The following is a 13,604-nucleotide window of genomic DNA, read 5'->3' on the forward strand; positions in this document are numbered from 1 at the left end:
GCACCTATAGTTACAAGGAGAGACTTCATATGTTGTTTCATTTAATCATTCATAAGACATGAGCATCACTGCAAGGCCAGCATCGCTTTCCCATTTCTTACGAAGAAGGTGGTGAGCCACATGGTTGAACAGGTGCAGTTCATGTGATGTAGGTACATACAAAATGCTACTAAGGAGTGAGTTATAGGATTTTGATCCAATGACACTAGAGGGATGGTGATGTATTTCCAAGTCAGGATGGTGAGTTGTTTTAGAGGGGAACATAAACATGGTGGTGTCCCAATGTATCAGCTGACCCTTGTCCTTCTTGATGGTAAACATCGCAGGTTTGAACGTGCTTTCGACAGAAGCTTGACAAGTTGTTTCGAGGGCCATTTCCACTGCAACAAAGAAGTTTAATTAAGCGACGATTCTATTTCAAATTATGAAGGCTTTTTGACTGATGGAGGGGAAGTAAATGACAAGGGATCAGCAACTTCATATTGTCACTGAGAGTGATTTTGAGAAATTTCTATATGCAACAAATTGCATAACATATAAACGTTTTACGGCTGAGAAGGATTGACGAGGAAATCACTTCACATCTTAAGCAAATCATAGATAAATGTTTGGTGCAGAGGAAACACCAGTGTATGTGAGAGCTGGGTAGGGGAGTTTTGTAACAAAGGACTAACACAAGGTGCAATGGGACAAATGGCATTTTTATGCGCTGCGAATATCCATGTTACTATGGGGAGAGAAGCACAAGCAAACTTGATCCTGTCTCCACACAATAGTGTGTTCTTTCCAGCAAGGGGCACTGGCAATCATGAAGAGTGGAAGTTTGGCTTGATTTTCTGCTCCTTCTCTCAAGAAGCAGATTGCAGCTGCAAGTTTGCACATTCTGAAATTAATAAAACACAGTGGTAATTGTTTCCACAAAATTAAATAAAACACAAATGAGTTAATTACTGAGGGACAGAGTTGGCTGTACAAATATAAAATCATTAAACATCTGTACTCAATTTGAAGAAGAATTTCCTCCTACTCTCTTCAATGTAATAAACTGCCTCATACGAAACTGTTGTGAACTTCTAGCATTCATTAACAATGATGTATGTAATCATAGTATACTTTATGTTTTTTTAAGCAATGTATTGTTTTATTATTGTATTATTGTAATCTGGCCACAGTGGTTATATTTTATTGTAAATTGAATTGGATTGAGACTACAATGATTTTAATTTAAATGGCAGCATTAATGCAGTTAGACATTCAAATACGCTTCACAGGAACGATTACCAAACACAATTTGACATTGAGCCCTTAAAAGAAAATATTAGAATCAAAGCCTTGGTTAAGGAGATGAGTTTTAAAGGAGGAAAGAGAGCTGAAGAGGTACATGAAGGGAATTCCAGAGCGTTCAGCTCAGCTAACTGAAGCCACAGCTGCCAATGCATCCTTGACAAAAGTGGGGATACACAAGAGGCTAGAATTAGATACTGCCAAAGATCTGGGGGAGGGGGGGGGGGGCGGGGGGTTAATGTCTGATTAATAATGTGACTGGACTAGTAATCCAGAGGGCCAAGCTAGTGCTCTGGGACATAGGAATCTGCAATTGAAAACAAGTCTCAATTATGGTGGCCATTAAACTACCATTGGTGGTCATAAAGACCCATCTGGTTCAATACCTTTGGGGAACTAAACCTTGCATCCTTAGTTGGTCTGCCCTACTCTGACTCCACACCCACAGCAACATTCATGAGTCTTAATTGTCTTCTGCAATGTTCTAGTACACCACTCAGTAAAAGGGCAAAAGAGATGGGCAACTGATGCAGCCCAGCAAATGATACCCATGAAAGAATTAAAAATTTCTCTGTGAGTTATAATGTTGGTGGAGATTACAGAGAAAGAATTTGAAAATAAGTTTGCGAGTTTTAAAATTAAAGCACTATGGACTGGGGACGGTGGCTAGTAGATCAGTGAGCTAGTAGATCAACATTCAGAGTTGTTGAATGGGAAAATCGTGTGACAACTGTATTAGAGGATAGAACATAGAACAGTACAGCACAGGATCGGGCCCCTTGGCCCATGATGTTGTGTCGAACATGACGCCAAATTAAATTACTCCCTTCTGCCTGCCCTTGGCCCATATCCCTTTATTCCTTGCACATTCCTGTGCTTATCTAAAAGTCCCTTAAATGCCCTCATCATATCTACCTCCACCACCACCCCTGGCAGTGTGTTCCACACTCCTACCACTTACTGTGTAAAAACGGTGCATCTCCTTTGAACTTTCCCCCTCTCACCTTAAACACATGCTCCCTGGTTTTAGATATTTCAGCTCTAGGAAAAAGATTCTGACCATCAGCCCTATCTCTGCATTGTATAATTTAATAGACTGCTATCAAGTCTCCCCTCAGCCTCTACTGCTCCAGAGAAAACAACTTGAGTTTTTCTAACCTCTCCTTGTAGCTCATCCCCTCTAATCCAGGCAGCATCCTGATAAACCTCTTCTGCATCCTCTCCAAAGCCTTCCTGTAATGTGGCGACCAGAATTAAACACAATACTCTAAGTTTGGCCTAATCAAAGTCTTATAAGAGTGGAACATGACATCCTGACTCTGTACTCAATTCCTTGACTGATAAAGGCAAGCATGCCATATGCCTTCTTCACCGCCCTATCTACTTGCATGGTCATGTTCAGGGAGCTATGGACTTGAACCCCAAGATCCCCCCTGTACGTCAATGCTGTTCAGAGTTCTGCCATTAACTGTATGAGTATGATACACTATATTAGCTTTAGAAGGACAGAAGCTTAAGGATGGTGTTGGTTGGAAGGCTGGCCATGAGTAAATTGCAATTCTCAGGTCCAGAGAGAACAAATATGATGTTAAAGTTTTTGAAGTAAGTGGAAATCATCACAGAGGCAATGTGGGTCAGGCCATCAGCTCTGGATCAAATAGAATACCAAGGGTGTGAGCTTCAAACATGACGTCAATAGAAGTTGTGGCTAACCTAAGATGTACTAAAAATAATGTTGTTATCTTGACATATTTGATAAGGAAAGTAATTCATGGGCAACATGTCTGCTAAGATATTCCAAGAAATAAGATTGCACAAGATTAGCTCACAATGCTGATTCTGGACTGCAATTTGTTAATCTGCTTTCTTCCCATAAAGGCATCGGGTGAGAGCAATTAAAATAATTTGCTATATCTCTTTAATTAAAAGTAGTGAACAAACTATACTGATCTCACATGGTAAAAGGGGAAATGATCATCATTGTATAACTTTGTGGAAAAGGTCAACACTTGAAGCACTAGGGGAGGTGCTAGTTCATTAATCCACCACATGGACAACCTCTGAACAACTCGGTATCAACTACAGACCTGAGATTGATCCAGCCATCTCAACTATCAAACCAGTAATCACAGCACTCAAAACAGTGTTGACTTTGTGCATCCAAGTACTGTTTATCTGGGTGTGGTAAATTACACAGAGATTGGCAATGTATGCTGCAAGGATAAAATATCCCAATATTGACCAGTCGAAGCCAACATATGCAAAATCCTAATACCTACATAAATAAAAGCAAAATTCTTTGGATGTTGGAAATCTGAAACAAACACAGAGAATGCTAAAGAAACTCAGTGGGTCTGGCAGCATCTGTTGAGAGAGAGAGAGAGAGAAACAGAGTTAAAGTTTCAAGTTTGGTTTGACTTACTATCATATCTGGTGAGGGGTCACTGGATTCGAAACATTAACTCTGCTTCTCTGTCTACAGATGCTGCCAGATCTGTTAAGTTTCTTTGGCACTTTTTGCTAGTGTTAGGAACTTCCTTTAGTAGCTTGATGATGTGAATGATGGAGCACATCATACATCACCTTTGCAGCTTCTCATTTGTTATTTGAAGCCTCAGCATGGAGAGTGGCAATCAGTCATGTCTACCTAACCCTTTTCATACTTTTTTTTTATTCACCCCCTTCTCAGTCTTGTCATCTATTCCCCAGTCCTCTCTTGACATGGCATCAATGGAAGGGAACCATTGACAGCACCAACACCTGGCAGTGTAAAACTCCACAGGTACACTATGCCCTCCAATACTCTACCCATTGACCAAATCTGGGTCAGTGGAACAGATTACCAAAGAAATATTGCAGGCAAAACTCTAAACTGTTTGCTCATTTACAAACAAGCGCTCACCAAGATAGCATTTAATGGGAGTGCTGACTGATCATCCCTTCCATAAGTGAAAACCTCAACAGCTGAATTAACAATCTCAGCACAGATCAGGGCTGACCTTAAAAACACCTTGTGAAGAAAGAATGGGATTGGTTCAAACCGAGCATTATTTGGAAGGAAGCATTTTATAAAGAACACTTTGGAGTATCACATCCACTAATATCATTTATTGTATCCGTTGCTCCCGATGCGGTCTCCTCTACATTGGGGAGACTGGGCGCCTGCTAGGAGAGCGCTTTAGGGAACATCTCCGGGACACCCGCACCAATCAACCACACCGCCCCGTGGCCCAACATTTCAACTCCCCCTCCCACTCTGCCGAGGACATGGAGGTCCTGGGCCCCCTTCACCGCCGCTCCCTCACCACCAGACGCCTGGAGGAAGAACACCTCATCTTCGCTACTTTCTCCCCAGCCCCACCCTCGTCTAGTTTATCTCTCCACGCTTCAGGCTCACTGCCTTTATTCCTGATGAAGGGCTTTTGCCCGAAACGTCGATTTCAAAGCTCCTCGGATGCTGCCTGAATTGCTGTGCTCTTCCAGCACCACTAATCCAGAACTTTGGAGTATTTCACCATCTGCTATAATTTGTTATAGATAGCACAGAAATCAAGGCTGAAACTCCAGTGCATTGTAGACTATTGCTCCTTTTAGATGAGGCATTTACCTGAAGCCCCTTCAGCAATCTCTGATGAATATAAAAGAACCTAAGACAGTGTTTCAAAGAAGAGGGGGAAGCTATCCCCAGTGTCTAGCCAGTATTTACCCCTCAGTCATATCACAATAAAACAGTTTATTTGGACATTAACACATTTTCGTTTTCAGATCTTGCTGTGTGAAAGCTGTCTAACACATGACAACAATGATTACAGTTCAAAACGACTTCATTGCCTGTAAAGTGCTTTGATTTGATTTGCCCGGGGGTCACCAAAAGTGTTATTTAATTGCAAGTATTTCTTTTTCTTACTTTTTGCACACCAAAAATATCATAATTGTTATTTTGGATTTGTGGTTTGAATTCTTTGTGATATTTTATGTTCACAAACATGACTTACTAGAATCAGTGATTCTCATTAATTTCAAAGCCTGGGTTTGTATCAAAAGAGTCTGGAAAATAAAACTTTTGTCACTTTATCCTCTGGGGGCGTGAAAGCCACCTGACACCTTAACATCTTAAGTATTTTACTATCCTAGCCTTGTTTAATTTTATTTCTGACATCCTACCAAATTCTCTTGGCATGAGAGATTGCCCTTCAACGCTGAGCTGCCTCGTTCACAGGTCTGGTGGATTGTTGTGGTTCAAAAGATGTAAGCTGATCTTCTCAGTGTGTTCTCCATAACTCCTGTACATTTACAAATCCTGCATGTCTTAGGACATCAGAGTATTTCACCAGTAGTTATCTATGTTTCACAGTTTCTCCCTTAATGAGATATGATCCTCTAAACATTAACCACTTTCTCTAACTTGGAAAAGCATGCATCAGCTTGTCTCAAAGTGATTAGATTAGATTCCCCTACAGTGTGGAAACAGGCCCTTCGGCCCAACCTGTCCACACCGACCCTCCGAAGAGTAACCCACCCAGACCCTCTGACTAATGCACCTAACACTGTGGGCAATTTAGCATGGCCAATTCACCTGACTTACACATCTTTTGACTTTGGGAGGAAACCCCCGCAGACATGGAGAGAATGTGCAAACTCCACACAGACAGTCGCCCGAGGCTGGAATTGAACCTGGTGCTGTGAGGCAGCAGTGCTGACCGCTGAGCCACCGTGCCACCCCAAACCTCAGTTTTCTGCTTCCAACTGATATTATACCATGCTAGACAATTTCTTTACCCAACATTGTCATTGTCATGTGATCATCCCCATGCCCTTAAATTTTATTTCTACTCAAAATTCTGTTCTCTGGTCTGATCCAAATCTCCACTTGAAGTGCCAGCAAAGAAACAGACCACAAAAAATATCACTTTTCCTGCTACTGGGCATTCCACTCTAAACGAAACCAAAAGTTGAATGTGGGCAGGTTATTTGTCATTGGAGACACCTGCTTTCCCAACCTCTCATCACATGAAAATGCATACACATATCCTCACAAGGTCCAATTGGAAAATAATCAGGAGCAGCAACCCCATAAATGGAGTCAAGTTGAGTACTCCAACTGCTGCCCCTGCTGAGATCAGCTAATTCTGCACATTAAACTAACACACTGCAAGTAGAACCAGGGATCCTTCAGATCTCTGTGAATCAATTACATTCTACCTTTTCAAAGGGAAGCATTGGGAGGGACTGCAATTAAATAATTCTAACATTAAGATGGTCTTTACCTGAACACGTACTGGGAAGGTGATGTATTGTGGGAGAATTCCTGTTGATGATCATATTGTTTATTTAGTAAAGGGATAGATAGAGGATTATGTGATGGCAAACCACAAAAGAATAAGAAATGCATATTTCACCAGTGGTTGGACCACACATCCCACAAGCAGCAGAGTTGTTCATTGGCCTGTGATTGTTGGAGAATGTTCCAAAGTTCTGTAACCTTTTTCATAGACTTATACAGCAAAGAGGAGGCCAATCCAAGAATGATCCAATTAGTTCAATTTCTCTCTGATTTTTCTGTGTAGCCTTACAAATTTTCCATTTTTAAGTATTTATCCAATTCCTTTTGTAAATTACTATTGAATCTGTTTCCACACCTTGTTCAGGTCATGTATCACACGTCACAACAACTCACTCTGTGTAATATCTCTTGTCATTCTCTGCATCTGGCTTTTGCAAATTTCATTATCTTTGAGTCCTCTGGTTACCAACGCTCCTACTACTGCAAATATTTCTCCTTATTTACTCCAATAAAACTCTTGAATTCTTGAAAGTTGGAACGTATGCTGAAAATCACTACATGCAAACATTTTTTACAGTCCCCACAATTATTTGGCAAACTTTATATGTCAACCACAGGCATGCAATTCATCTCAAAACATGTTGTTGCATTGTGAAAATGTTATATTGTCCAAATAAGGGTTGTGGAGGGTGGTCAGGGAAATCATTTCACATTCTAGTCACTTTCTAGTTCTCCTGGCCATCAAAACATCAAAGAATTCTGCTGGGTCTGGCTATGAAGCCACTCACAGTCCAGTGTGTCTTTGTAAAGAGAGAAGAGGTATCTAGTGACACTAATGTATCTGATCCCTGCAAGAACTGAAATGGGAAGGGAGAGAGAGAGAAGGCAAAAGATCTGTATTATGAGCACTTCCATCCTGAGCCACACTAAACTGCTAAGGCCTGAATGTTAATACTGCCTTCTTTAGTTCAGATTGATGGGATAGAGTCAGGAAAAGCCAACTATGCCATCTGTTACTATCTTCTGAAAAGATTCTACTGAAAAACTTGAAATGGTCACACAAACTAACAATGTGTGTGATAACAGCATAACCCACAAAATATGGAATAACAATTGAGGTCTTGCTTTGACTAAAACAGGTAGACAACAGGAACAAAACCAAAGCAAATAGTTGAAAAGATCTTTCATCATTATTTTCCACATCCTGATTATGTACAAGACAAATTCCAACAGTTCCTTTAGGAAACCCACCAAGAGGTCTCCTGGCTACTTGTCCCACTGGTCATGTTGATGATCATGATAGTGCTGTTCCTGTAGAATCTGACTGCCAGTTGGATTCCAATTGTAATTAATGAAGTGAATGCTGAGTTGCAGTGCGAGGTTGCAGGGAGTGTACAATTAATCTGCCTCTGCCTTTAGTTTCAGTTTTTCTAACACACTCACAGGCATTTCTGTAACCATTTGGGCAATTTTTCAGCAGTTCTCAGAGCAGTCAGTTTGTTATTTACTTTATAGCAACACCACGGAGCATTAAATAGATTGCACTTTAAGGTTCTTTCTGCCACACTCCAGCCTCATGCCTGAGAAACCACTTCCTCTGTGAGCTCTAAAATGAAACATAACCTACAGTGAATGTGCCATGATATAGCATTAAATGGAATTGAAAATCATTTCCAGCCAAGGCCCAGAAACCTTATTAAATGGCATAGTATGAGAGATGAAAGCTGTATAATGAGATTGGAATATGGCAATAAAGGCAGTGTCTCTTTTTGTTAACTAACCACATGCTTTAAATTGATGTCAATGTCCATATTCCCATGAATTCAGATTCAGAGTTAACTGCTTCAGAACTGAAGAAGAGTCACTTGTCCCGAAAAGTTAACTCTGCTTTCTCGCTACAGGTGCTGCCAGACCTCCTGAGTTTCTCCAGCAATTTCTGTTTTTGTTTGGGATTTCCAGCACCTATAGGTTGTTGTATTATGATGATTTCTCTACAGGTCTAGGATGTTGATCAGCAACCAAAGTTCTGAGAACAAATTTCAGGCCTCCTCTAACTTCCTAGTGGCCACAAGGAAACCTTGCTAGTGTTTTTGATGCTGGAATTGTGAGCCTGGAGCTGATTAAAACATATTCATTAAAACCCACATAGTCATTTTTTTCAACTGGTGGCACTAGATTATAAAAAGAAAAAGATGAAGAGAAGGCGGCAGATATTTTGAGGACATCCACCCAGTATGCTGTTTCCTGACTTTGAAAATAATGGAATGAACTTTCCAGCAGAAAGCTGATGCTCAATTTGTACTGAGTTAGCTGAGCTGCAGTGTGATGCTTCAATTGTGTTGCTAACCCAAGGTTCTGAAAAAGAATTCGGTCCAGATCCCCTCTTTTGTAATTGCATTCTGCCTCACATTACAAGTGACTGCACTAGGAATGAGGACTGCATTTAGCTTGGTGGTGATGCTTCTAAAGAAGAATAGCCAGACAACATATACCAGCTAGCCCTGTGCTTGAAAAGTGACACTTTAATAAGATGCTGCACTGATGGCCTGCAACACTGAAAACAGCCAGTAGGAAAAGGGAGAGATCGAAACTGTCAGCATGAGAGAGAAGGTGTTAGAATTAGTAAAATAACAGAGTTATGAACACAACAATAAAACTTCGCTAAATCGACAGAAGCACTATGGTTGTCCACCTCCTTACAATAATATCATAGGGGACATCTTTCTTAGGTTAACAGCATTCCCTCAGCTAAATTGCTAGAAACGTAAGTTTCAGTGATGTAAGATTATTAATAATTAAGGACTAATTGGAAAATCACTTCCGAGCTTTTTAGTCTCTTTTGCCTCTGACACTTGCTATTAATGAACAGCAAGGATGGATGAATACTGTGGGGCTGCATCTATTGCCATTAAATATTTACAATCAGTTTGGGCCTTTAGGCTCAAGGTTTGCTGAGCTCCACATTATGGAAATATCAACTGCAATTAACACAAACTTTCCTGCAATACGATAATTATCCCATGAAAACAATTTCACTGTAAATATTGAAAGCAATCACACTCTCCAGATACTCGTGCAAGTGGTTTACAGGGGCTTTAATTGTAGAATGCAGGAGCTTTAATTGTAGTCACTAGGTTAATGCTTAAATGTGGTTAAATTGCATTGCCTACAATTTCAAGCAGCTGTTATTGTATAAACAAGTCTATGTTTTATTATCCACCTTGCCCACCTTCAGACTGTTTCAGGCTAGGCATACACTGCTATTCAGCTCCAGTCACAAAGATGCTGGCTTCTGCCAAGTGGTAACTCTTCACATGAAAGCTTAATAGTGAGTGCAGCAGACAATTTACCTGTGAAGGACTTCCCAACAGGCCTGGAATGTTCTCACCCACCCAATCCTGTCCACCAAAAGCCACTGGGTGACTGTTTTCCTCTGCACTCCACCACCCATAACACTGAAACCAAACGATGCATCTTTATTGTGGTCCTGCCATGTGGGGATTGAGCTTGGGACTGTTTTTGTTTTTAATGGCTTAATACTACCCTGGGCAGTGCACCCACATTAGGGAAGCAATACTTTGCACCTTCAGCCATTAAATTATGCTCTACAGCCAATACCAGCTGTCAATGATTGCACTTATACAGTTGATGAGAAAGAGTTTGCTCCATTAAAGGGCATTAAGAGCAAAGGGTGCAATTGACACAGGAAAGCGCTTGTCAAATTTCTCCGACACATGACCTCGAATGATTATTACTGTATGGTTAAGGAGACTGGACTGAATAAAAGAAACTAGAAAAGGAATCAGGCAGACATTTAGTTCTATCTCTGGGTTCTCCCTAATCTATAGATCGATAATGCCAGGCTGAATCATCAGGAAAAGTTAACAATATTTGCTTCAGTTGCAATATTTTCACACCCCAATTCATCTCTTTCAGTCAGTCCTTTGCAACTTCGAATTACACAAAGATATTTTAATTCAGAGTTTCAGCATTCACCATCCTCTACAGTATTTAACAGATTAAAAGCACTCAAATTTCATCAATTTACTCTCATATTTCATTTGATTAAAACAATGTATAAATGAGCTGACTTATTAATGTGCATATGACAGATTTTTTGAACGTAAATGTGTTTTTTATGAGATCTCACCCGTTTAGGTCTGCTTGTTTTAGTTATATAAACCTGATCAATGAAAATCAGTTTATAGTCTTAATAGAAGCGAGCAGTAATTCATTCTCGTTCTCGCTCACTATAGATTTGATGATTTATTTCCCAGGATTAGCGAAAGGAGAAGTTCGTGTCCTTAACCAGAGCCAAGGATGTACCTGAAAGCAGCAGAACCCACCTATTTGAGTTCTCCGGAACGGCAGGTTTTGCAATGAATCCATTTGCCAAAGTGACATTCCTGCTCAGGTGAGTGTTTGTACCTCTTAACGGTCCAGTAGCTTTTAAAATTATTCCCCTTTCTATTTTCTAAAGCCACGGTGATAAGGAATTTTTTAATGATTCCTTAGTAGGGAAGGAGTTGCCAGTCTGTCTTAAACAAAAATTAAGATTGCTTCAATAACCGACTAGATCATTGGCGATAGATCAAAGAGGATCCACACGGTAATTTGACGAGAGAGAAATTAGATCAGAATTGTCACTGCCGTTTGAGAGAATGTGTTGGAGCAGGAAAACTGGGATTATTTGCCGTGTGTCTCACTTTGGGAAAACTCCTGCCCTGACAATTTATTGCTCCAACAAAGCCAGGGACTAAATTTAGGGAAGATTGCCTCAGTTAAAATTCGGATTTACATATGTCACTCCGTCCTTAGAGAGAGCCACGCTCTGAGTGGCTGAGTTTATGTTGAGGCAGAAGCCTTCGAATGGGGCGAATGGTATCAGTCTGGGAGTTGGCTGCATTAAACTAAGAGATCCTCCGCCTTCCTGAATCATTGATAAACGCCAAACTCGTCCTTCTGAATACTGGGGCCCAGCTGGTGTTAAACCGGGGATGGGGTTCCACCCCGGAATCGCTCTCACACGCTGCGTTTCAGAGACAGGCCACTGTGAAGATGTGAAGACTCTGAAACCTCTGTTCATCTCCACGCGCGACCCAGTCGCCGTCCAGGCTGCTCAGAGCAGTGTTTGATTTAGTTCATAAAACGATGTCTGTTGGTTGCTGAAGTTTTGCAAACCCCGTTACCCTAAACAGCGAGGGAATTGATTCAAAAAGGAAAAGTTAAAAGGGCAAGTTTCAAGTTAGGAAAACAGGCATATGTCCCTTTTGTGGAGCTGATTAGAAACTTTAATATTGTACGATAATGTAAACGTTCAGAGGATGACGTTCTCTATGTAGAGACTATTTCACAGGAACAGTGCTGTCTTGAGACAAGATTATCACTGCTTTGAGTGGTAGCCTCCTCGGTTCGGCTGAACTGCCTGGATCACAAGGACGGTACAGAATGAGATATAGGGACTCTCCTTGACCCTTCGTTCCTCATCCCCTTACTATCCATCAGACCCAAGCATCAACACAACGAATGAGAACTCAGTTCACCATGAGCTGTCTATTAGACCGTGGGTGCATCCAGTCTAAATAACTTGCCTTCTTAATATAACACATATTAATTTGGTTAGAGGTGAATATGTCTCCCTCAGATGATTATATATCTACCTTGCTCCCTACTGAGAAATAAAAGCTTGTCACAATCTTTCTCCTTCCCCTCCGCCCAGTCTGTACAGAAAATCGCATTACCAACTCCGAAATTAACTCCTTGTTGCCAAATGAATGATTGGATTCTGTTTAACACACTTCAGGCCACGAAAACAAAGTGTCCGAGTAAGTATTGACCCGGGTTAAAATTGCACCTTTTTTTTACTCTCTGCCGTTGCTGATTGAGCTGCTGTTTCACAATCTATGCACTCTATTTGCCAACGCCTGACCTTTGCAAAGCCATCCAACTTGATTAGTCGAACAGGTCATCCTAACTATGCCAAGGCTTGTAAACAGCCATTAAAGGGATTCTTTTATCAATAGCCAGTAATTAAAATGTCACCGTTTAATTTTCAGTAGACTCCCATGCTCTTGGAACAATCTTTTCCCTTAATAAGACTGTAATCGAAGAGAGAGAACGCTATAGAGAGAGTGGGAGAGAGCAGGGGATCTAATGTATGGGGCCGTTCAATCGATATAACGCAGAATTGATCGGCCTCTAAAATTAAATTTATTGGGGTCATGGGTTTATTTGCTGCTGATACAACGGTTAAATGGAGAACATTCATTTTGAATAGCAGCATTTATTAAACTTCCACAGAATTAGACCGCTGTGATTTATGTTGCAATCTCGTTCGGAGCCCTCCAGGAAAGGAGAGGTGCTTCTTTATATGACACGGCTTTCTAAGTTTTAACCGAAAAATAATTCGCCCGTCTGCTCCAAAAGTAAAAGCTGCTGGAGATCGCTGGGGGAGGTGTGGGGAAGGGCCAGGGCAGGGGAGGGGGTGCTCTCTGTTTGATAGCAAGTGCTGACCCCCGACCTCACACTCGATCATTGGCCTCTCTTTCCAGGCGCTGCCAAAAAGTCTCACAGCCCCGTCTCCGTGTTGCTGGGAATGGGATTTGGAGACTGCAGTATCCCAACCGCATCCTTCTATGTTCTGTCGCCGTCATCCCCTATTTGCTCACTCACTCACTCACTCGCACACACTCATCCACTCACTCACTCACTCAATCATTCACACACACTCAATCACACACGCTCTCACTCATTCACACACATGCTCATTCACGCATTCTCAATCACACACTCAGTCTCACACTTGCTCCTAAACACTCACATCCGCTCACTCACTCATTCATTCGCTCCCACATTCTACTTACTAACTCGCTCGCCTACTCACACTCACTCATTCACATTCATTCCTCACTCTCACTCACTCACTCATTAACTGTCAGTCGCCCACACACACTAATACAGACATACGCACACACTAATACACACACAAATACACACTAATATACGCACACACAAATACACAGACACACAAATACAC

This window comes from Chiloscyllium plagiosum, chromosome 36, assembly GCF_004010195.1.
Source record: "Chiloscyllium plagiosum isolate BGI_BamShark_2017 chromosome 36, ASM401019v2, whole genome shotgun sequence".
Lineage (NCBI taxonomy): Eukaryota > Metazoa > Chordata > Chondrichthyes > Orectolobiformes > Hemiscylliidae > Chiloscyllium > Chiloscyllium plagiosum.